The sequence below is a fragment of the Canis aureus genome, chromosome 6, assembly GCF_053574225.1.
Source record: "Canis aureus isolate CA01 chromosome 6, VMU_Caureus_v.1.0, whole genome shotgun sequence".
NCBI classification, from domain to species: Eukaryota; Metazoa; Chordata; class Mammalia; order Carnivora; family Canidae; genus Canis; species Canis aureus.
Window position 1 is genome coordinate 14,162,326 of NC_135616.1, and position 21,925 is coordinate 14,184,250.

General features: G+C 37.1%; 1 protein-coding gene across 4 annotated transcripts in view; it reads right to left on the reverse strand.

Moving 5' to 3' along the window:
* Positions 1–18,217, reverse strand: part of LOC144315538 (proteolipid protein 2-like) — a 30,969-nt gene extending 12,752 nt beyond the window's left edge. For all 4 annotated transcript variants that reach the window (XM_077900215.1, XM_077900214.1, XM_077900213.1 and 1 more), the window contains exon 1: positions 18,080–18,217. The gene's annotated coding sequence lies outside the window, so the exon portion shown is untranslated. The remainder of the gene's footprint in view (positions 1–18,079) is intronic.
* Positions 18,218–21,925: the final 3,708 nt, after the last annotated feature.

A 21,925-nucleotide genomic window follows, 5' to 3' on the forward strand; every position in this document is an offset into this window, starting at 1 on the left:
CCCCTTCTCTATCTCAGATCTTTAAAAAAAAAATAATGCCTGTTAATGTAAAACACATGAAAAAAAATGTAAAACACATGACAACTATAACATAAGGGGAGAGAGTAAGGGATTTATGTGGTTGTAAATTTCTACATATTACTTAAAAATTACTGTATTATCAAGAACAGTGGGGGGATCCCTGGGTGGCTCAGCAGTTTAGCGCCTGCCTTCGGCCCAGGGTGTGGTCCTGGAGTCCCGGGATCGAGTCCCATGTCAGGCTCCCTGCATGGAGCCTGCTTCTCCCTCTACCTGTGTCTCTGCCTCTCTATCTCTGTCTGCGTCTCTCATGAATAAATAAAGAAAACTAAAAAAAAAAGATAGAAAACAGTGGTTCTCAATTTGCAGTAGTTTTGCCCATCAGGGGACAAATGGCATCATAGAGACAGCCATAACTGTGGGAAAGGGTGTAACTGCATCTAGTGGATAGAAGTCAGAAATGTTGCTAATCATCCTACAATGCATGGAGTAGTTGTCCAGAATAAAGAATTATCTAGTCCAAAATACCAATAGTTTTGATGTAGAGAAACTCTTCCATAGAAAAATACAGCATAATGCTAAAACTATTTAACTGTCCAAAAGAAGGCAGGAAAGAAGGGAAAGGGGAACAAAAAAATATGTAGCAAAATAATAGACCTAAAACCAAACACATGGATTATAATTATGTTAAATAATTATATTAAATCTATATGGTAAACACACCAATTAAAAGATCAAAATGGTCATATAAGAATTAAAAAATCTGGGCAACCCGGGAGGCTCAGCGGTTTGGCGCCTGCCTTCAGCCCAGGGCGTAATTCTGGAGTCTTGGGATCGAGTCCCACATCAGGCTCCCTGCATGGAGCCCGCTTCTCCCTCTGCCTGTGTTTCTGCCTCTCTGTGTGTGTGTGTCTCTCATGAATAAATAAATCTTTAAAAAAAAGAATTAAAAAATCTACATGCTCTTCTCAAGAAACATAGTTTAAATATAAGAACAGGTTAAAAATAAAAGGATGGAAAAGACATATTAGGTAAACAATAATCAAAAGGAAGCCAAAGTGGCTTAAAAATATTTTATTTATTCATGAGAGACACAGAGAGAGAGGCAGAGACATAGGCAGAGGGAGCAGCAGGATCCCTGCAGAGAGCCTGATGTGGGACTCTATTCCAGGACCCCGGGATCACACCCTGAGCCAAAGGCAGACACTCAACCATTGAGCCACCCGGGCACCCCCAGAGTGGCTATTTTTTTAAAAAAAGATTTTATGAAAAAAAAAAAGATTTTATGTATTATTATTTGAGAGATAGAGAGTGAGAGAGACCATGAACTGGGGGAGGGGCAGAGAGAGAGAGAGAAGCAGACTCCCCGCTAAGCAAGGAGCCTAATGCAAGTCTCCATCCCATTATCCTGAGATCATGACCTGAGGTAAAGGTGCACTCTTAACCACCTGAGTCACTCTGGTACCCCTAGAGTGGCTATTTTAATATCTAATTAAGATTCAGAACAAAGAATATTGTTAGGACAAAAAAAGGACATTAGAGATTTATAATATGGTCACTTACCAAGAACAATCCTAATTGGGTACACACCTAATAATGAGACTTTACATAAAATACATGAAGCAGGGCCCCCTGGGTGGCTCAGTCCATTGAGTGTCTGCCCTCGGCTCAGGTCATGATCCCTAAGCCTCAGGATCAAGCCCCAAGAGAGGCTCTCTGCTCAGCAGGGAGTCTGCTTCTCCCTCTCATTCTCCCTCTGCCTTTACCTCTGCTTGTGCCCTCAAGTGCACACACTTTCTCTCTCTCTCTCTCTCTCTGTCACATGCTCTCTTTCTCAAATAAATAAAATCTTTAAAAAATAAAATAAAATACATGAAGCAAAAAAAATCTTGACAAATTTAAATAAATTAAAATAACACAAAGTATATTAATTGACAATAAGAAAATATTATAAATCAACAACAAAAAGATAATTCTTTTAGTTTTGCATATAGTTGCCAAATTGTTTAGTCACCAGTTGCTGAAAAACTTTTTTTTCACCACTGAGTTCTTTGACAACTCTGTCAAAATCAATTTAGTTTGTATAAAACTAAATTCTGTTTTATTCAATGGTTCTGTATGTTTATCCTTTTCTAGTACTACACTGTCTTGACAACCATAAATGTATAGTAAGTTTGAATCAAGTAGTGTAGGTGTTTTCCCATTTCAAAGTTGTTTGGCTATTGTAGGTCCTTTGCTTATTTATGAAATTTTAGAATTGACTTGTTAATTTCTGCAAAATACTCTGCTGAGATTTCAATGGAGATTACATTAAAACTATAGATTAATTTGGGGAGAATTGATATTCTAAAAAGCCTTCCAATTCATGAATATAATATACTCTCCATTTATTTAGGTTGTCTTTTATTTCTTATATCAATAATTTATAATTTTTAGCATATGTAGATTATACTTAAATATTTCATATTATTTTTTAATATTTCATATTCTTATACTATCACATAATTATCTGTTTTTTAAGATTTTATTTATTTACTTGAGAGAGATAGAGAATGTGAGCATTAGCAGAGGGGAGGGACAGAGGGAGAGGAACAAATAGACTCCTCTCTGAGCAGTGAGCCCAACATGGGCCTCAATTCCAAGACCCTGAGATTGCAACTAAGCTGAAGTCAGATGCTTAACCAACTGAGCAACCCAGGCATCCCACTATCGTATAGTTTTCACATTTCACTTTCTAATAGTTTTTGCTACTTTATAGAAGTAGAATTGATGTTTATATATTGACCTTGAATCTTTTTTTTTTTTAAGATTTTATTTATTTATTCATGATAGTCACAGAGAGAGAGAGAGGTAGAGACACAAACAGAGGGAGAAGCAGGCTCCATGCACCGGGAGCCCGATGTGGGATTCGATCCCGGGTCTCCAGGATCGCGCCCTGGGCCAAAGGCAGGTGCCAAACCGCTGCGCTACCCAGGGATCCCTTGACCTTGAATCTTAAGACTTTCCTGAAGTCACTTATTAGTTCCAGTAGCTGTTATATATTATTTAAGATTTTCTATTTGTTGTCAGTCAACAGAGAGAGATTTATTTCTTTTCAATCTGTATTTATAATATTTCTTTTTCTTGTCTAATTGCACTGGGTTGGCCCTCTAGTGTAGTGTTAGCTAAAAACAGTGAGGGTGGACATCCTTCTCTTATGCCTGATCATAAAGAAAAGCATTCAGTCTTTCACTGTTAGGTTAGTTATAGGTGTTTCCTAATAAAATGGGGAAGTTACTTTTTATTCTTAGTTTCATAAGCTTTCTAAAAATTCAAGTATAGATTTTTTTTTTCTGTGTCTCTTGAGATGATTGTGTGGTTTTTCTTTTGTATTCTGTTGGTATGGTAAATTACAGAGATTTTTAAATGTTAAACTAGCATTCTATTCCTTGGATAAACCCCAAATCTATCGTGAAGTGTTTTCCTTTCTATATATTGCTCGATTCATTTGCTAAAATTTTAAAAGTGTGGAGCCTGATGTGAGACTTGATCCCACAACCATGAAATCATGACCTGTGCCAAAATCCAGTCAGATGCTTAACTGACTGAGCTATCCAGGCACCCCCTACTTTTCCCTAGATTCTTAAGCTAAAAGCTATTGATTTTTAGACCTTTTTTTTTTTTTTCTAATATAGGCATTTCTTCTGTAAATTTCCCTTTAAGTACTGGTTACATTCCACAAATTTTTATATGCTCTATTTTCATTCAGTTCAAAATATTTTCTAACTCCTCTTGAACTTTCCTCTTTGGCACCTGGTTTATTTAGAAATGTGTTGTTTAATTTACAAATATTTGAGGATTTTCCTGATACCTTTCTATTGTTTTCTTGTTTAATTTTGTTCTATTACATAACATACCGTGTATGTGACTTTTTTCTCCAATTGACTTTTTCTACTGTAGTAAAAGATACATAATATGAAATCTACCATTTTAATCATTTTTAACTGTACAATTCAGTGGCTTTCCACATCCTCACAATGCAGTGTAACTATAACCACATCTATTTCTAGAACTTTTTTATTATTTCAGGTAGAAACTCTGCACTTTTTGAGCAAAAAGTCTTCTTTACCCCCAACCCCTCACAATTGTATTTTACTTCGTCTCTATGAATTTCCCTGTTCTTGTAGAGCTTTAATTCTTTAAATTTGTTAAGATCTGCTTTATGGTCCAGACTTTGGTCTATCTTAGTAAATATTCCCATGTGCATTTGAAAAAAAATATGTAGGGCAGCCCAGGTGGCTCAGCGGTTTAGCGTGGCCTTCAGCCCAGGGCCTGATCCTGGAGACTTGGGATCGAGTCCCACCTCAGACTCCCTGCATGGAGCCTGCTTCTCCCTCTGCCTGTGTCTCTGTCACTCTGTGTGTGTGTGTGTGTGTGTGTGTGTGTTTCTCATTAATAAATAAAATCTTAAAAAAGAAAGAAAAAATATGTGTTCTGCCAATGGTAGAATATTTTATACAAGTAAATATGATCAAGTTGATTGAAAGTATTGTTCTTTCATACTCTATTGGCTTTTTTTTATTAAATTGTTCTATTGATTTCTGAGAAAGAAGTACTGATGACTTCATGTATAAATGTGGGTTTCCCCTGTTGATCTATTCATTTTTGCTTCATATATTTTAAAGCCCTATTGTTAGGTTCACATACGTTTAGGATTGTTACATCTTTTTGATGAGTTACCCATTTATAATTATGTAATGTCTCTCTTTATCCATGCTAATACTTCTTTTTACAATATTTTTCAAGATAAGCTCTCCAGATTTGTAAACTGGAACTACTCCATCTCACACTCTCCAGTCACATACCTTAATCTAATTTTGCCAGATAACTATGCAGTTTACGAGTTTCTAAAAAGAGAACTGTTTGGCTTACAGAACAAGTTGAAAACTGTGTAGTGACTGAAATATATGCCCTCCAAATACAAAGCAATCTTACATTAGCAAAAGAGAAAAATTTTAGAGAGCATTCTATGATGGTTATTTGAAATAATAGCTTCAATGAACTGAAATTCTGTATGGAACACTTTATTTTTTTCATCCATTTTGGGACTTCTAGCCTGTTTCCTTGTCCTGTTTTTCCCCAAAACTAGTGTTCAAGTAAACATCAGAAGGACTGAGCATCAGAGTGACCCCTAATGCCAGAGTATACACACTCCCACTCCCTAAATGCCAACCTAAATTCCTGAGGGAGCTAGGATTGACTTGATATCTATTTCTGGATCTCAAAATAGTGGAGAGTTTTGTTAGGTTGTTTTTAGTCCTAACAAGGCAACATTGGCCATCGTAGCTTGCTGTGTCAATGGTAAAGGAAATAGTATCCTCTTGTCACCTATACATGACTGTTATTTCCCCAGGATGGGACTTTTAAAACAATCACTACAAACCAGAAAACAACTCTTACTGCCTAGAGAAAGGGGAAACTATCTTTGTTGTGATTTGGTAGAAAAGTTAAATGATTAAAATGGGGAGTATCCTTCTGAATCTAAGATTTTTCACCTGGAATATGAGAATTATGATAGTGCCTACATCAGCTGTTGCTGTGAGAAACAAATAAGATAATTGATAGGAAATAATTTAATAAATTGTAAACCTCTAATATTAGTTGTTAATACTGCTTTTATAATACCAATAAGATTTATCACCTTAATAATTTAGTTTTAGCTGGGGAAGATGATGACTTTAATTAGGTTGTATTTCTTTTCTTTTCTTTTTTTTTTTTTTCCTTTTTTTTTTTTTTTTTTTGCTTGTATTTCTTTCAAGTTCCTTTTTTGCTTTGTGGAGAGAAAGAGTTGGCATTTCAGCAAATTTTTTCTTTCAGTTTTATTGACATATAATTGATATGCAGCACTATGTATGTGTAAGCATATAGAATAATGATTTGACTTACATGTATTGCAAGTAAATACTTTTTTAAGATTTAAAAAATATTTTATTTAAATTCAATTTACCAACATATAACACCCAGTGTTCATCTCATCATGTACCCTCCTTAGTGCCAGTTACCCCATCCCCCTACCCTCCTCCCTGCCTTTGTTTGTTTCCCAGAGTTAGAAGTCTATTATGGTTTGTCTTCCTCTCTAATTTTTCCCTACTCAGTTCCCCTCCTTTCCTTTTTAATCCCTTTCACTCTTATATTCCACATTTGAGTGAAACCATATCATGATTATCTTTCTATATTTTTAAGATTTATTTGTTTATTTGAGAGAGAGCGCACCAGTCGAAGAGGCAGAGGGAAAGGAAGAGAGAATCTAAAGCAGTCTTAGCGCTGAGTGTGGAGCTCAATGTGGGGCTCAGTCTCACAACCCTGAGATCAGGACCTGAGCCAAAACCTAGAGTCCCATATTTAATCAACTGGGCCACCCAGGCACCCTACAAGAAAATTATGTTTAAATGTCCTTTCTCCTTTATATTAATTCGTCTGCTTTCTATTTTCAACAAGATGATTCAACCTGTCCATACTATTTTCTGTTTCAGATAAGGCCAGATGGAACATAGTCTTACTGTGCAATCCAGCTTTTTAGTCTACGTAAAGCTTAGTATTTTTTTAATTGAAGTATAATTGACATACAATATCCCATTAATTTCAGGTGTACAACATAGTGATTCAATATTTTTATACATTGCAAAATGATCACCATGAATGGTTATTATCCATCACCATACAAAAGTATTGAAATAGTATTGACTATATTCCCTATGCTGTATATTACATCCCCATGACTTCCTTATTTTATTACTGGAAGTTTGTACCTTTTAATCCTCTTCACCTATTTTACCTGCAAAGTGTAGTTGTTGGTGGTGTTGTTTTAAGATTTGTTTGAGAGAAAGAGAGAGAAGAAATGTGCTAGTGGACATGGGAGAAGGGCAAAAGGAGAGGGAGAGAGAATCCTTAAGCAGACTCCTTGCTGAGCACTGAGTTCCACATGGGGCTTAATCCCAGGAACCTGAGATCATGACCTGACCTGAAATCAAGAGTATGTCATTTAATCAACTGAGGCACTTGGGTGCCCCCTTGCAAAGCATAGTTTTGAAGTCTGTACTTATAGTATATGTGGTTTTTGAAATATGTAAGGTTGACAAAAAAAATTAAAGTACAAAAAATTACATTTTAAAATAATTTTATTTAGCACAAATTATAATGAATTGCTTACACTGTTCAGAATAATTTAAGGATTTTAGTGGGTTCAACATCATGTTTTTGAACACCATGTATTGACATGAACTCTGTTCATAGAAGCTATAAGAAACACTATTGGAAGGATAATCTAAAAAAACTTTTTTAGGGGATCCCTGAGTGGCGCAGTGGTTTGGCGCCTGCCTTTGGTCCAGGGCGCGATCCTGGAGACCCGGGATCGAATCCCACGTCGGGCTCCCGGTGCATGGAGCCTGCTTCTCCCTCTCCCTCTGCCTGTGTCTCTGCCTCTCTCTCTCTCTCTCTCTCTCTGTGACTATCATAAATAAATAAAAATTAAAAAAAAAAAAAACTTTTTTAACTCATGATGAGACTGGGTGTTATATATGTGAGTGATAACTAAATTTTACTCCTCAAACCAACATTACACTACATGTTGATTAACTCAAAATTAAATTAAAAAATAAAATAAAAATTCAAATAAATATAACCTTAAAAAATATAGTTACAAAACTAAAAATAATTTTTTAAAAAGTTCTCCAAATCAGCTTGCCTATTTTGAATTAATTTTGATTGGGATTTTCTTTGCAAATTTGAAGTGTAAAATTTTTTCAATTATTTGTCTCAACTGCTTGTACTCTAAATAAACTGGAGTTTTATGCATTTTTTCATTGAACAGGCAATTGGGAAAGGAAAAATGCATTCATAATGACCAAAAATTGGCATTTGTGAAAGATAAAAATGCAATTATTTATAAGTGGATTGTTCATTTCATTATTCTGTTTCTCACTATTGACATGTAATGATCAGATTTCTAAATAGAAGCATTCCAAAATATTAAAAATTTAAATCTAAGTATTTAAAAAATTTTTTCATAGAGATGAATTTTCTTTTTCACTAAGATATATTATTTATTTTAAAACTTTATAAATTATAAAAAAACCTTTATAAATTACATGGAATGAAATTTCAGAAAGGTGATGGGTGAATGTAAAAACAGTTAATATTTATAATTTTAATGAATATTTGTTATATTTATCAATGTTTATTAGGCCCCTACTATGTGCCTTCTGTATTTCTAGACTTTTATCTTATTATTTCATTTTAATTATTATAACCTTCTGACATATCTCCATTTTATAGATAAAGACATTAAGCCTCAGAATAGGAGTTAATGTATACATGTCAGGAAGTCAGTAGATGACAGAAACATAATTTGAACAAGGTCTCTGACTTCATAGTCTGTGAATTTGCATGTGTTAAGTGTATTTGTGTATGTGTGTCTGTCTTAATATACAAGTAAAGACTCTGTACTATTTTCAGTTGTATTAAAAGAGGAAACAAAAAATTTTCCTTTCTCTAGTATCTAGTATGAAGAACTAAATATTTATATAATTTTTAAGGGTTTTCAAAAACATATGTTGTGTATAATTACATCACATATCTCATGAGTATATTTATGTATTTATGTTTTTATAGTTCTTTTGCCTCCTTGAAGGAATATTCTTATCTGATATAAAGAAAGTATGGTATCCTCTAACATTATAAATATATGAAATAATTTGAAAATCCAAACCATTTGAGTGGCTGAGAAATCAAGTTTAGACATGCTGTAAAACATCTTAAATAACTCACAAAGAGCAGTTTTAAATATCTTCATTTTTAAAAAAGATTTTACTTATTTGAAAGGGAGAGAGTGTACATGCCTGTGAAGGGAGGAGGGGCAGAAGGAGAGGGAGAGCAGACTTCCGGCTGAACAGGGAGCCTACACGGGACTCAATCCTAGGACTCGAAAATCATGTCCTGAGCTGAAGGCAGATGCTTAACTGACTGAGTCACCCAGGTGCCCCTAAATATCTCCATTTTTGAAAAAATTTTAATGGATTTTAATTTTTTTAGAACTGTTGTAGGTTCAGCAAAACTGAGTGGAAAGTAGAGAAAGTTTCCATATACCCCTGCCTCTAAAATGCAAAGGCACTTCTACTTAACATCCCATACCTAAGTGACACATTTTTTATAGTGGATGAACCAACAGTGACGCATCATTATCATCCAAAGTCCATAATTTACAGTAGGGTTTAGTCTTGGTGTCTTTTTTTTTTAATTTTTAATTAATTAATTAATTAATTATTTATGATAGTCACACACAGAGAGAGAGGCAGAGACACAGGCAGAGGGACAGGCAGAGGGAGAAGCAGGCTCCATGCACCGGGAGCCCGACGTGGGATTCGATCCCGGGTCTCCAGGATCGCGCCCTGGGCCAAAGGCAGGCGCTAAATCGCTGCGCCACCCAGGGATCCCTAGTCTTGGTGTCTTACATGCTATAGGTATGGACAAATGTTTAATGACATGTATTTACCATAATAGTGTCATGCAGAGTAGTTTCATTGCCCTCAAAATCCTCTGTGCTGTGCCTATTCATGCCTTTCCCCCCATAACCACTGAATCACTGACATTTTTACTGTCTCCATAGTTTTGCCTTTTCCAGAGTGTCATATGGCTGGAATCATGTAATGTATAGCCTTTTGGATTGTCTTCTTTCTCATAGTAATATGTACATAATCTTCCTCCATATCTTTCCACAGCTTAATAGCTCTTTTCTTTTAAAAATTTTTAAAGATTTTATTTATCTATTAGAGACACAGAGAGACAGAGAGAGGCAGAGACACAGGCAGAGGGAGAAGCAGGCTCCATGCAGGGAGCCCGACGAGGGACTCGATCCTGAGTCTCCAGGATCACGCCTTGGGCTGAAGGCCGCGCTAAACCGCTGAGCCACCAGGGCTGCCCTCTTTTTTTTTTTTTTTAGATTTTATTTATTTATTTATTTATTTATTTATTTATTTATTTATTTATTTGAGAGCAGGGGGAGGGAGAACCAGTGCATGTGCATGCTTCATGGGTGTAGTGGGAGGGACAAAAGAGGAGAGAGATTGGAAGAGGGAAAGAATCCCAAGCCCAGAGCCTCATGTGGGACTTGATCTCACCACCCTGAGCTGGAACCAAGAGTGGGACACTTAACAGGCTGAGCCACCCAGGTGCCCCATGTAGCTCTCTTTTTTTTTTTTTTAAGTGCTCATTAATATTCCATTGTCTGCATGTGCTACAGCTTATCTATTCACCCTCTAAAAGACATTTGGCTGCTTCCAAGTTTTGACAATTACACATAAATCTGGTATAAACATCTACATTCAGGTTTTTGTTTGGACATTGGTTTTCAACTCCTTTGGGTAAATACCAAGGACTACAATTACTGGATTATATGTTAAGGGTTTGTTTAATTTTATAAGAAATTGCCAAATTGTCTTCATCAGCAGTGAATGGGAGACTCTTTTGATCTATATATATATATTTAAAGATTTTTTCCCATTTATTCATGAAAGACAGAGAGAGAGGCAGAGACCCAGGCAGAGGGAAAAGCCGGCTCCCTGCAGGGAGCCCGATGTGGGACTCAATTCCAGGACCCCGGGATCACGTCCTGAGCCTAAGGCAGACGCTCAACCACTGAGCCACTCAGGCATTCCTTGATCTATATTCTTATCAGCATTTGATGTTGTCAGTGTTTCACATTTCTGCCATTCTTACAGGTATGTGGTGGTATCTCATCATTTCTTCAATTTTCAGTTTCCTAATGACATGTGCTGCTGGGCATCTTTTCATATACTTATTTGCCAGCTGTGTATCTTCTTTGGTGAGGTGTCTGGGTCTTTTGCTCACTTTTTAATTAGATTGTTCACTTTCTTACTGTTGAGCTTCAAGACTTCTTCGTATACTTTGGATAAGAGTTCTTTATCAGATATTGTGCAAAGCATTTGCAAATATTTTCTCCCATTCTGTGACATGTATGCTCATTCTGTTGTCATTGTATTTTTCAGAGTTGAAGTTTTTAATTTCAATGAGGCCCAGCTTGTTAATTATTCATTTCATGGATCATGCCTTCGGCGCTGTATCTAAAAACTCAACACCATACCAAGATCATGCATTTTCTCTTATGTTCTCTTCTAGGAATTTTATAATTATCGTTACACATTTTATATTTACATGAGATCTTTTTGAGTTCATTTTTGTTTAGGGTGTAAGGTTTGTCCAGATTTATTTTTGTGTATGTATGTTCAGTACCATTTGTTGAAAAGACTCTCATTGCTCCATTTTATTGCTTTTGCTCCCTTGTCAAAGATCTGTTGACTATATTTAGTTAGGTAAGTCTGTTTCTGGGCTTTCTATTCTGTTCCATCAATCCATTTGTCTATTCTTCTACCAATACTAAACTACCTGGTTATATTAGCTCTTTAGTAAGTTTTGATTAGTGTTTTAGATCACTCGCACTCAATGTAACTATTGTTATTTTAGGACTTAAATGTGCCATTTTATTTTTTGTTTTGTGTTTATTGTCTTTTTTGCTTTTCTGTGTTCTTTTTTTTTTTTTTGCTTTCTAATGGCTTTCTAATGGGTTACCTGAACAATTTTTATAATTCCATTTTTACATATGTATGGTATATTTGCATATATCTCTTTGTATAGATTTTTAGTGATCAGTGGCTCAGTGGTTGAGCATCTGCCTTCAGCTCAGGTCATGATCCTGAGGTCCTGGGATTGAGTCCCACATCGGGCTCCCCGTGGGGAGCCTGCTTCTCCCTCTGCCTGTATCTCTGCCTCTCTCTGTGTCTCTAATGAATAAATAAAATCTTAAAAAACAAAAAACAAAAAAAAAACAAAGAGGGACGCCTGGGTGGCTTAGCAGTTGAGCGTCTGCCTTCAGCTCAGGGCATGATCAGTTCCAGGATTGAGTCCCGCATCGGGCTCCCCTCGGGGAGCCTGCTTCTCCCTTTGCCTGTGTCGCTGCCTCTCTCTCTCTCTCTCTCTCTCTGTCTCTCATGAATAAATAAATAAATCTTTTTTTTTAAAATTAAAGTTTTAGTGATCATTCTAGTTATTATGTACGACTTATATACGTACAACTTATCAGTTTACTGTGTTGACAATTTACCAGTTAAAGAAACTGTGCTTGTCTTTATATCCCTTTATCCTCCCATTGTTAATGTAATAGTCTTAAATATTTCTTTTTGCATTTAAAACGCCACCAGGCATTGAGATATCATCCAGGTAGGTGACCAAATCAGAGGAGACTTTAAAAGATACAGATGATAAAACATTAGGAGACCACATTCCCACTGGTCTGTTGCCTATGAGGGCTCTTGGGTGCTGAAAGTGGTCTTGTACCAACATCTAGCAAGAAAACAGGGATCTCTGTCTTACAACTGCAAGAAACAGAATTCTGCCAACAATTTGAATGATCTTGAAAGAACTCCAAGCCTCAGATGAGAAGCACAGCCCCAGTCAATACCGCACCTCATTTCTCCCTGTGGAGGCCCAGAACAGAGGAACCACCAAACCTGTACCAGGATTCCTGACCCATGGGAACTGTGAGATAAATTTAGTGTTGCTTTAAACTTCTACATTTGGCAGTCTATTACACAGCAATAGAAAACTAATATATAGTTATTGCTTTTGAGATGGGGCAGTTGAGACTAGAGCAGCTTTGAGTCTCTGGCTAATTTTGTCCCATTACTAAGGCAAAACCTTTCTGGCCAATATTCTGCTAATTATGCAAATTTCCACTCTGGATACAGAACAGGAACTATTTCCATCAATGGACTAACTCCAGGGATTATTTCTTTCAAGGCATTTCATTGTTCTTTTCCCAGCTGCACGTAGTTTCTTCACATATAAATGTTAATCAGTACTCAGCTGAAGACTCCAGGAGGCAATCTCTTCAGTCTCTGGACTTCTCTTTGTAGCTCCAGTACTTTTCCTTGTGGACAACAGGCATCCTAGTTTCCCAAGACTTCTGGGTCAGGGAGAGAAGCGGGTCCTGCCTCCATTCCTTCTACTAGAACAATGGCCTGGAAACTCCCTCTGGGTAAGTTGGGACAACCATAGGTGTCATTTTACTTATTTTCCACCTTGCCTCAGTTATTGCCCTTTGATACCTATGTATAATATCTTGAAAGCATCATTTCTTATATTTTATCTGGTTATACAGTTGGTGCAGGTGAGAGGGTAAATCTGGTTCCTGTTACTCCATCTTAGCTGAAAAGCAGAATTCTAATGCTACACTTTTAAATCTTAACATATTTAATTCTAATGCTACACTTTTTTAAAAAAAGATTTTATTTATTTATTCATGAGAGACACAGAGAGAGAGGCAGAGACACAGGCAGAGGGAGAAGCAGGCTCCATGCAGGGAGCCCGATGCGGGACTCGATCCCGGGTCTCCAGGATCACGCCCTGGGCTGAAGGCGGCGCTAAACCGCTGAGCCACCCAGGCTCCCCCAATGCTACACTTTTAAATCTTAATGTATTTGCTCATAGTATTCTGTCTTCAAGATCACCCAGTTTGTGAATTCCTTCTCATTATCCCCAGGACAGGTCAATGTTACCTTCTCTGTAGAACCTAATCCCAGTATCCAGGAAAGAATAACTATTCCCTCCTTTGTGCTCTTATAGGCCTTAATGTATCATGTTTCTGCTTTGAGATGCATCAGATTATATCCCAACTACTTGATTAGGTGTCTGACTTTTGGGATGTGAAAGGAAATAGTTTTCATTGGATCAACATTGCCCGAATCACAACAAATCAGACCCATGCTAGGGTAGAGGTTACAATGATGAAAAGATATGTTCCATTAAGGAATTCATAGCCTACAGAGCAGCCATGATTAAGCCCATAAGCAATCCCAATGCCAGAAGAGAGCAGTATGTACAAGATGCTATGCGCTGTGTGTAGGAAGAAACATCACAAAACAGAGGAGTCCACCCAAGCATCACAGGAGCATTATTCTTCCATCTAAAACTTGAAGGGTAGGTAGGCATCTATAGATAGAAGGCTAATTAAAAAGAAACTACACGGAATTATTGATGGGTCAAAATATAGGGAGATGTGGAAAACATGGTATGTTTGGGTAAGTGCAAATAGTTTTAGCATTTGTAAATGTTTAGGAAAAATAAACCAAATCCACTTTATCCCTCAATATTTATTGAGTACCTATTCTGTTCCATGCTGTGCTAGATACTTGGGCTGTAATGATGACCACAAAGAGATCCAATCCCCTGTTCCTATGTAGCTAATGGCCAATATCAAGTGCTGTATTGTCTGATACGGAATGTAAAGTAGAATAAAGTAGCATCCAATTATCTTAGCAAGGAAGGCCAAGTAGTTCTTAAGATGCAAACACATGAGGGGTGCCTGGGTGGCTCAGTGGGTTAAGTGTCTTCCGTCAGCTCAGATCATGATTCCAGGGGCCTGGGATAGAACACTGAATCGGGCTCCCTGATCCATGGGGAACTTGCTTCTCCCTCTCCTCCCCTCTTGTGCTCTCTGTCACTATCTCTGTCTCTCTCAAATAAATAAATAAAATATTTTTAAAAAGATGTAAACATGTGAAGAGAACTTCCTAGGTTGAATTTTCAGCACACTGTTAGCCCACTTCTCATCACTCATGGCCTAGGCATCTGCCCTGTGCTCAGGCAATGCAAGCAAATGTTAATATTAGCTTCATCAGACGTAAGAATGAAGGGCAGAAGGAAGAAAAGAGGAAGGAAGGCAAGCATCTGCCTCCAGAGGCAATTAAAAACATTTTTTCCCCTACGCTTGGTTTTCATATGTATTATCCATGCTACTCTTATTAGTCCATGATGTTTAGCTCAGTTGAATACTGGCCTAGAGTGGTATTGAAAAGACTATGTTTCACATTGCTGACTTTCTCTTCTATCTATAGAGATCTGTATTCACAAAAAGTGGGTTTCTCATGGGAAGTTATTTGCAATTTTGTTAAACAACATGGCTTAGTGAAGCTAAAACAAACAAATATAGAAGAATAAGGGACTGGGGTGGGCATATTTAGGGATGGGGAACCTGTTGGACCTTGTTACTAACGAATTACTCTTTTCTGAGCATTGCACGTGTGTGTCAAATAGATCTCAAGAGGAGTATATCATTTTTAAAAGGAGGAGAGAGAGAAGAGTTTGATAGTCTTTCTGCTCTGATCTCATTGAGATGCCTTTTTTTTTTTTTTTTTTTTGGTCTAATTCTTCCTCAAAAGGGCAGAATCCAGGCCTGATGCAGTGTGAGAGAAGGGGTTAGTCTGTTCTATAAACTGTTAGAGAGATTTAAAAAATAGGCAATCTAATTGACTCATACATGGCTCACAGCCATATAAATGCTTGCAAAATTGCTTCTTGCGCAGCAATAGTGACCACAGAGAAGCAGAAGTAAAATGGAAGCAAGTGAGATGAGAGCTCTTAGGAAATCTTTAACAGGACTTTAAAACTCTTGTTAAACCTTTTGTTTAACTTTGTGCAGAACCATCCTTTGGAAAACTAAATGCACTTCAATCGAGCATACCGCAAGTTGAAATTCACATACTTTGCCTACAAAATAATACCTCCTGGTGTTAAAGTTTGTTTCCACAAATACATTTGCCTTTCAGAACCAACTGCTGCAGAGAAACGATTTTTTTTTTTTTCACGAAGAACTGTGACTACATGGTTACTAGGAGATTTGTAATCTGCTTTAAACATGTTACTAAAATAGAAGTTGACATAACTACTGAATTTGCTGTTTATGCTTAATCAAAGGCACTGCTAAAATAAAATATATTTGGATGTTTCTTTAAGCCATCAGCAACATACACATGCACATATATGACTCTCTATAGTCATTTTTTTATTGAAGTATATAATCTTATATTAATTTCAGGTGTAAACATACCTGTATTCACTTTTTTTGTATTCACTTTTTTAAAAGATTATTTATTCATGAGAGACACACCTGTATTCACTTTTAGCAAAAATGTTCTTGTCTTCTTCAACACTGTCTTTATATTGATTGGCTTTATCTGTGATTATTATTATTTCCTCCTTCTGCCATGTGCTCTGCTGGAAGTTGCCTCATACCATCACTCAGCATCATTTGTTATTTCCTTGTCAATCCTACTACAAAAGGTCTTTCATCTGTGCTTTACTTTTACTAATTAATTAAATGTAATCAGCTAAAATACAATTCATTTGTAGTTTTAATCTCTAAATTGGTTGGTTGGTCACCAGCTTGGAAGTAGGAAATTATTTCCCTCTGTGTAAGACTTCATCCTAAAAGCCTATGTTGTCATAATGATAACAATATAGTTACTCAACATGTTCTTTGTTACAAACATTTATCTCCAGAGTTACCAAAGACATTTTTCAGGCAACCACTTGAATTTTTAAACTAATTTTCTGATTTGTTTCATTACTCTCCTGTTAGTTTTTATCAATTCCTAGAACTTTGTATCATCATCTTAAGTCAAAATGAAAAGCTGAACCTCCTTTAGAAATTAAACTAAGAGCTGAGATTCATTATTAAAATAATTTTTTTTTTGCTTCTGGTGATTTAGTTATGAAAAACTTAAAAACATTTTGTGTATGTATGTATATGACTTACTAGACTATGACACCAGCTAATAAAAAGTTCGAGCCATTCTAAAGGAATAGAAGTTTTACTTAAGTATTTGATTTCTTGGGGCACATGGGTGGCTCAGTCGATGGAGGTCCAACTCTTGATTTCTCTTTAGGTCATGACCCCAGGATCATGAGATTGAGCCCCGCATAAGGCTCTGTGCTCAGTGCAGAGTCTGCTTGAGATTCTCTCTTTCTCCCTTTGCCCCTTCCTTGGCTTGTGCACACTTGTACTCTCTCCCTCTGTCTCAGATAAATAAATTTTTAAAAATGAGAAGGAGAGGGGAGGGAGAGAGAGAGAGAGAGAGCAAGAGAGAGTGAGCATGAGTTGGGGGGTGGTGGGGGAGACTCCCTGATGAGCAGGGAGCCTGTCTTGGGGCTCCATCCCAGGACCCTGGGATCATGACCTGAGCCAAAGGCAGATGCTTAACTGACTGAGCCACTCAGGCACCCAAGAAATAAAATCATTTAAAAAAGTATTTGATTTCTTGTTATGCAAACATTAAAATTATATACATTCACACACAAATCAGGAGAAAAAAATACTATTCCTCAATATACTCTATTCCCAATTTTGAAGATAGATATAGATGTTCTTTTAGGAGAAATCTCTTTGAGGTTCAGTTTTATTGAGAATGCATTGAAAAGTCATAATTTTTCAACTGGCAACACTGAAATTTCCAATTCATTTAGGTCTCTGAAGAGAGATTAGATATCTGATCTAATGTTGAATTTACCACTCCTGAATTGAAATTCACCACTTGCTTATGTAGTATCTACTATTTTTTTTATATCTCTAGAGTTATAGAGAAGGCAATGATGATTCATTATGATTAGAATAATTTCTGGCATATATGAAATAAATGTGGAAACATGGAAAAAATGGAAAAAGAGAGACAGAAAGGAATGAATCTTTTAAAAGAGGTTAAGGGCCCAGATCCTATCAAGTTTCTGCTCTGCCCTCAGAAAATTCACTCTCTATTCTATACCATAGCTAGTTCCAATCATTTGAGATTTCCTATGGGTCTCAGGAGATATTTTGAACATTTTTTAAATAAAAAATCTCAAGTATTCTCATAGAATTTAGGGAGTACAATTAAAATATGTGGAAAAACGGAAGCTGTAACTTTCAAATCACCACCAGGATATGTTCTGTCCTCTTTCTCCTACTCCTTGTGGCTACTCATGGAAGCAGAGGTCAACTAAAGTTTTGGGAAAATACTGCACTTCTTAACCCAAAGAAGGCAGTGGGAGCAGAGCCATAGGTCATAGCATTAGCTACTTCCACCAAAGTTTTGATCCTTCCTTTCGGAGAACCAACAGTTAAAGACACTTATTTCCAGCCCACCTAGAAGAAAAGTAAATGTGAATAAATTTAACTCCTACATTGCTGTCCTTTTACCTTCCAAATCACTGGCTGCTTAGCAGAATCATGTTTTCTCCTTCACTTCCAGGTTTATATATATGGGCCTCACTTTTCTCTGAAACAGAAAGGCTGTCACTTAAGTGCTGGAGGGTAAGCCCTTTACCTGTGTTGACAGAACTCCACGGGGCAGACCAGGCAATGAATGGGCTTGTTGCTAGGATACCAGGCAGTTTCCAGGGCAGCAGCCCATTGCTGTTTGCTATTCTCTTAACTAACTAGCACTACACCTGTTCCTTAAGAAATAGCTTATTTTCCTTCATTATAAAGCAAACACCGAGTAGGAAATACCATAGCTGCATATCTGCAACTTCTCTGTAGCTTTCTAGAAGGAATAGAATACACCATATATAATTTGATTTGTGGAAGGGGAATTCACATACCCATACAATATCTAAGTCTTCATATGTAATAAAATGTTTATGTGATTGTTTGAATCATTTTTATATTTATAGTCCACCATGTGCCACAGAGGATATGAGGCAACAAAGCACATTCTTTTGAAGCCACCCCAAGATCTATTCTGTAAGTGCATATGGGGTGACTGTCTTTTTTATGATGGCTTTGTTCACCATTTCTCCCCTACTATTTGCATATAATTGCCTCAAAATTGATACCACTGATGTCTATGATTGTTAACCAGGACTGGAACTAGGTTACCTATGCACAAAAATTAAGGAGGCCCCCATTTTCAAGGGCATGCAAGTACTCTGCTGCCAACATCTACACAGAGGTGGTAAATATCTGAGGTGGTAAATATCTGAGTCAAGCGTGCCAAGATCTGTGTCCAGAGCAAGTCTCATTCTATTGATGAAATTAATAGAATTCCAAGAGTTCTTAATCTCTCAGTTCAGTTTCACACCCTCCTTCATTGTGTCCCCAGTACCGTAAGACTAAAGCATAAGTCTGCGGCAACTGGGCTGGAGAACAATTTAATTGACAGACACTACCTTATTCAGAACTATCCCACTCTTCCAACACTGACTGTCCAAGGAGGATACTTGGTTCTTCATGTAAAGAGATTTCTAAAGCCCAAACACTGCTCCTTAAAACATGCATACATATTCACTTTGGATTCTAGGTGAATAAGGTTCAGGTTCAAGATGAAATTTTAACAGCACATAATTTCTGTTCTTTGGAAAGCATGTTCCCCTGATACCATATCGCCATAATGCAGTATTAAAAGCTATTATTAGTATATCTGTTGGATAACTGAGAGTGTGACACAGTTGACGAGATTATGTAACCAAGCACAATGAATTGCAAAGATACGATGACTCACTATAGCTATAAAACCACTTCATAGAGAATGATCATTCTTCTGCTCTCAAAGGGTCTCTGCAGTGCCTAAAAATAGTTTGAAGGGCTTCCCTCCTTGCCCAGTAAGTTTATCTTTCAAATGTTTTATTCTGGAGGTTCTCTTAGCTTTTTTATACTCTGCTTCAATCAGACACAAGACTTGCCTAAAGGCATCTGGACCCTTCTGCTAGTTCAAGTAAGAGATCCCACATATGGCAGGTATAGAAAAGGGAATAAACCTTTCTTATGATTCAGGTTTACCCATCTGAGTAGTTAATGCCACTCCATCTGATTTTGACTGGATCCAAGATTCTTTCTTGCTCCACCCACTTTAGTTGCTTTCTTGAACATGACCACCCAAGTCCATGGCATTGTAAGTCAGGTTCTCATTATCTCTTGCCTATTCTTACTGCCTTTAGTTTGTCTCATTCAGATGCAACCAACATAATGATCGGATTGCCTCCCCCTTCTTGAAAACATGAAATGATTCCCTAGTACAGAGGTCAACAAAGTACAGCTCGTGAATCAAATCTGGCTGCCTGTTTTTGTACAGTATGAGAACTAAGAATGGTTTTTACATGTGAATATTTGTAATGCATTTGTTTAGAGCACACTAACTTTGAACCCCAATTAAGCAAAATGTGATCCCCAAAAGAATTTTTACTGTATTACAAAAAGTACTCTATTATTATTACCATTATTATAGTTATCATTATATTTGAATTTCACTGTGAAAACTTGTTTTCTCTCTTGTTGTATAAGTACTTACACAATACCCTTGATTTTGGCATTTGGCCTGCAAAGCCTAAAGTATTTCCTATCTGGATCTTTATAGAAAAAGGTTGTTGACCTGTGCCTTAGCACATTTAGAGTAATTCTCAGTCCTGTAACCTGAGGCTCAAAACCCCTTTTATAATCTCACCCTTGACCCCAACCTATACTTCCACTGATCTATTTATTGTTCTACATTTTCCTGCCCATTTTCTTTGTTCTGCTCTCTTTCCCTGCCATGTCCTTCTCCTTCCATCTCTTGATACTAAAGCCAACCCCTTTCTATGAAATCTTTAGAGATTTCCACTGTTTGTATATTATCTGTTCTTGTGTTTGACAATATAGCTCAGGCATAATCAGTCCTTAGCTAATTAGGGTAACAAGACTACACATGTGTTGGGGGCAAGAGTAAAGGAGGAGATAATATAGGCTGTCACAGTCAGAATAGATAGGGTAAGCTTACTTGCTTGCAATTATATCTGATGTACAGTGAGCACTTTATTACTTGCCTTTCCAGGAGCCATTCACGCATCTTTTAAGCACTGTCTGAGTTCCAGGTCACACGATCTGAGAGTAGCTCTGACCTCAGTCTATAGCGAAGTACATGACTTTGGCTTAAGCCAATTAGTGCATTACATCTCCTTTGCCAAAGTGGTCAGGGTGCACATATGACCTGGGCTGTTCTGGAGTGAATCTTGAGACCTTTGCTTGGAATACTTGGAAATACAAAGTGGAAATATGTAGCCCCATGCAACCATCTTGCAACCAGGATGGGAAAAGCCATCTGAAAATGGAATCAGAATAAAGGAAGAGGAACCAAATTGGAGAGAGAAAAACAGAAAATAAATAACATCATTTGGTCCTTTATATCCCACCACATCTGAAACTAGAGCTAACTATGGACTTTAAGGTTAGCTAGCCATTTAATATTTTTTTTGAAAACTAGTTTGGGTGTTTCTGACATTGGAAACCATAAAATCCTGATAAAAGAACACATTGATTAGTCTGTAAATGTCTTTCAAAAGTATGACAAGAATACAAATACCCTTGTCTGCAAGAGAGCATACCAGGACATCATGCTGGCTGCTGGCTGCTGGCTGTGGTGCTTAGTGCTTCCATTCTTTTGTTATTATCATTCTCTTCTCCACTAAGCAAACTTGCAACATCATACAAGAGGTTACAAAATAAATTCACTCAAAAAAATTTATTCATGAGTAACACAGAGAGAGGTAGAGGCATAGGCAGAGGGAGAAGCAGGCTTCCTGTGGGGGGCCTGATGTGGGACTCAATCCCAGGACCCTAGGATCACTACTTAAGCCAAAGGCAGACATTCAACCACTGAGCCACTCAGGTGCCCTTAAATTCACTTTTTAAAATCCAAATCCAAATGAATCATTTGATGCCCCCCTACGAAGTTCAAGACCACATTTACCTACACGTAATTGGAAAGGAAAGTGTTATTAGGTTGACATAATGTAGCAAGCATTGTAGTTCATAACAATATATAAAAGTTTTCACTGATTCATCATCATTTTATGTTTTGCGGTTTATTTATTTATTTATTTTTTTTGGGGGGGTGCTAGCAAAGGAGGAGAACCAGAGGGGAAAGGAGGGGGAGAGAGAATCTGAAGCAGGTTCCACGCCAAGTGTGGAGCCAGACAACGGGCTTGATCTCATGACCCTGAGACCATGAGCTGAGCCAAAACCAAGAGTCGGAAGGACACTCAACCAACTGAGCCACCCAGGATCACCCAT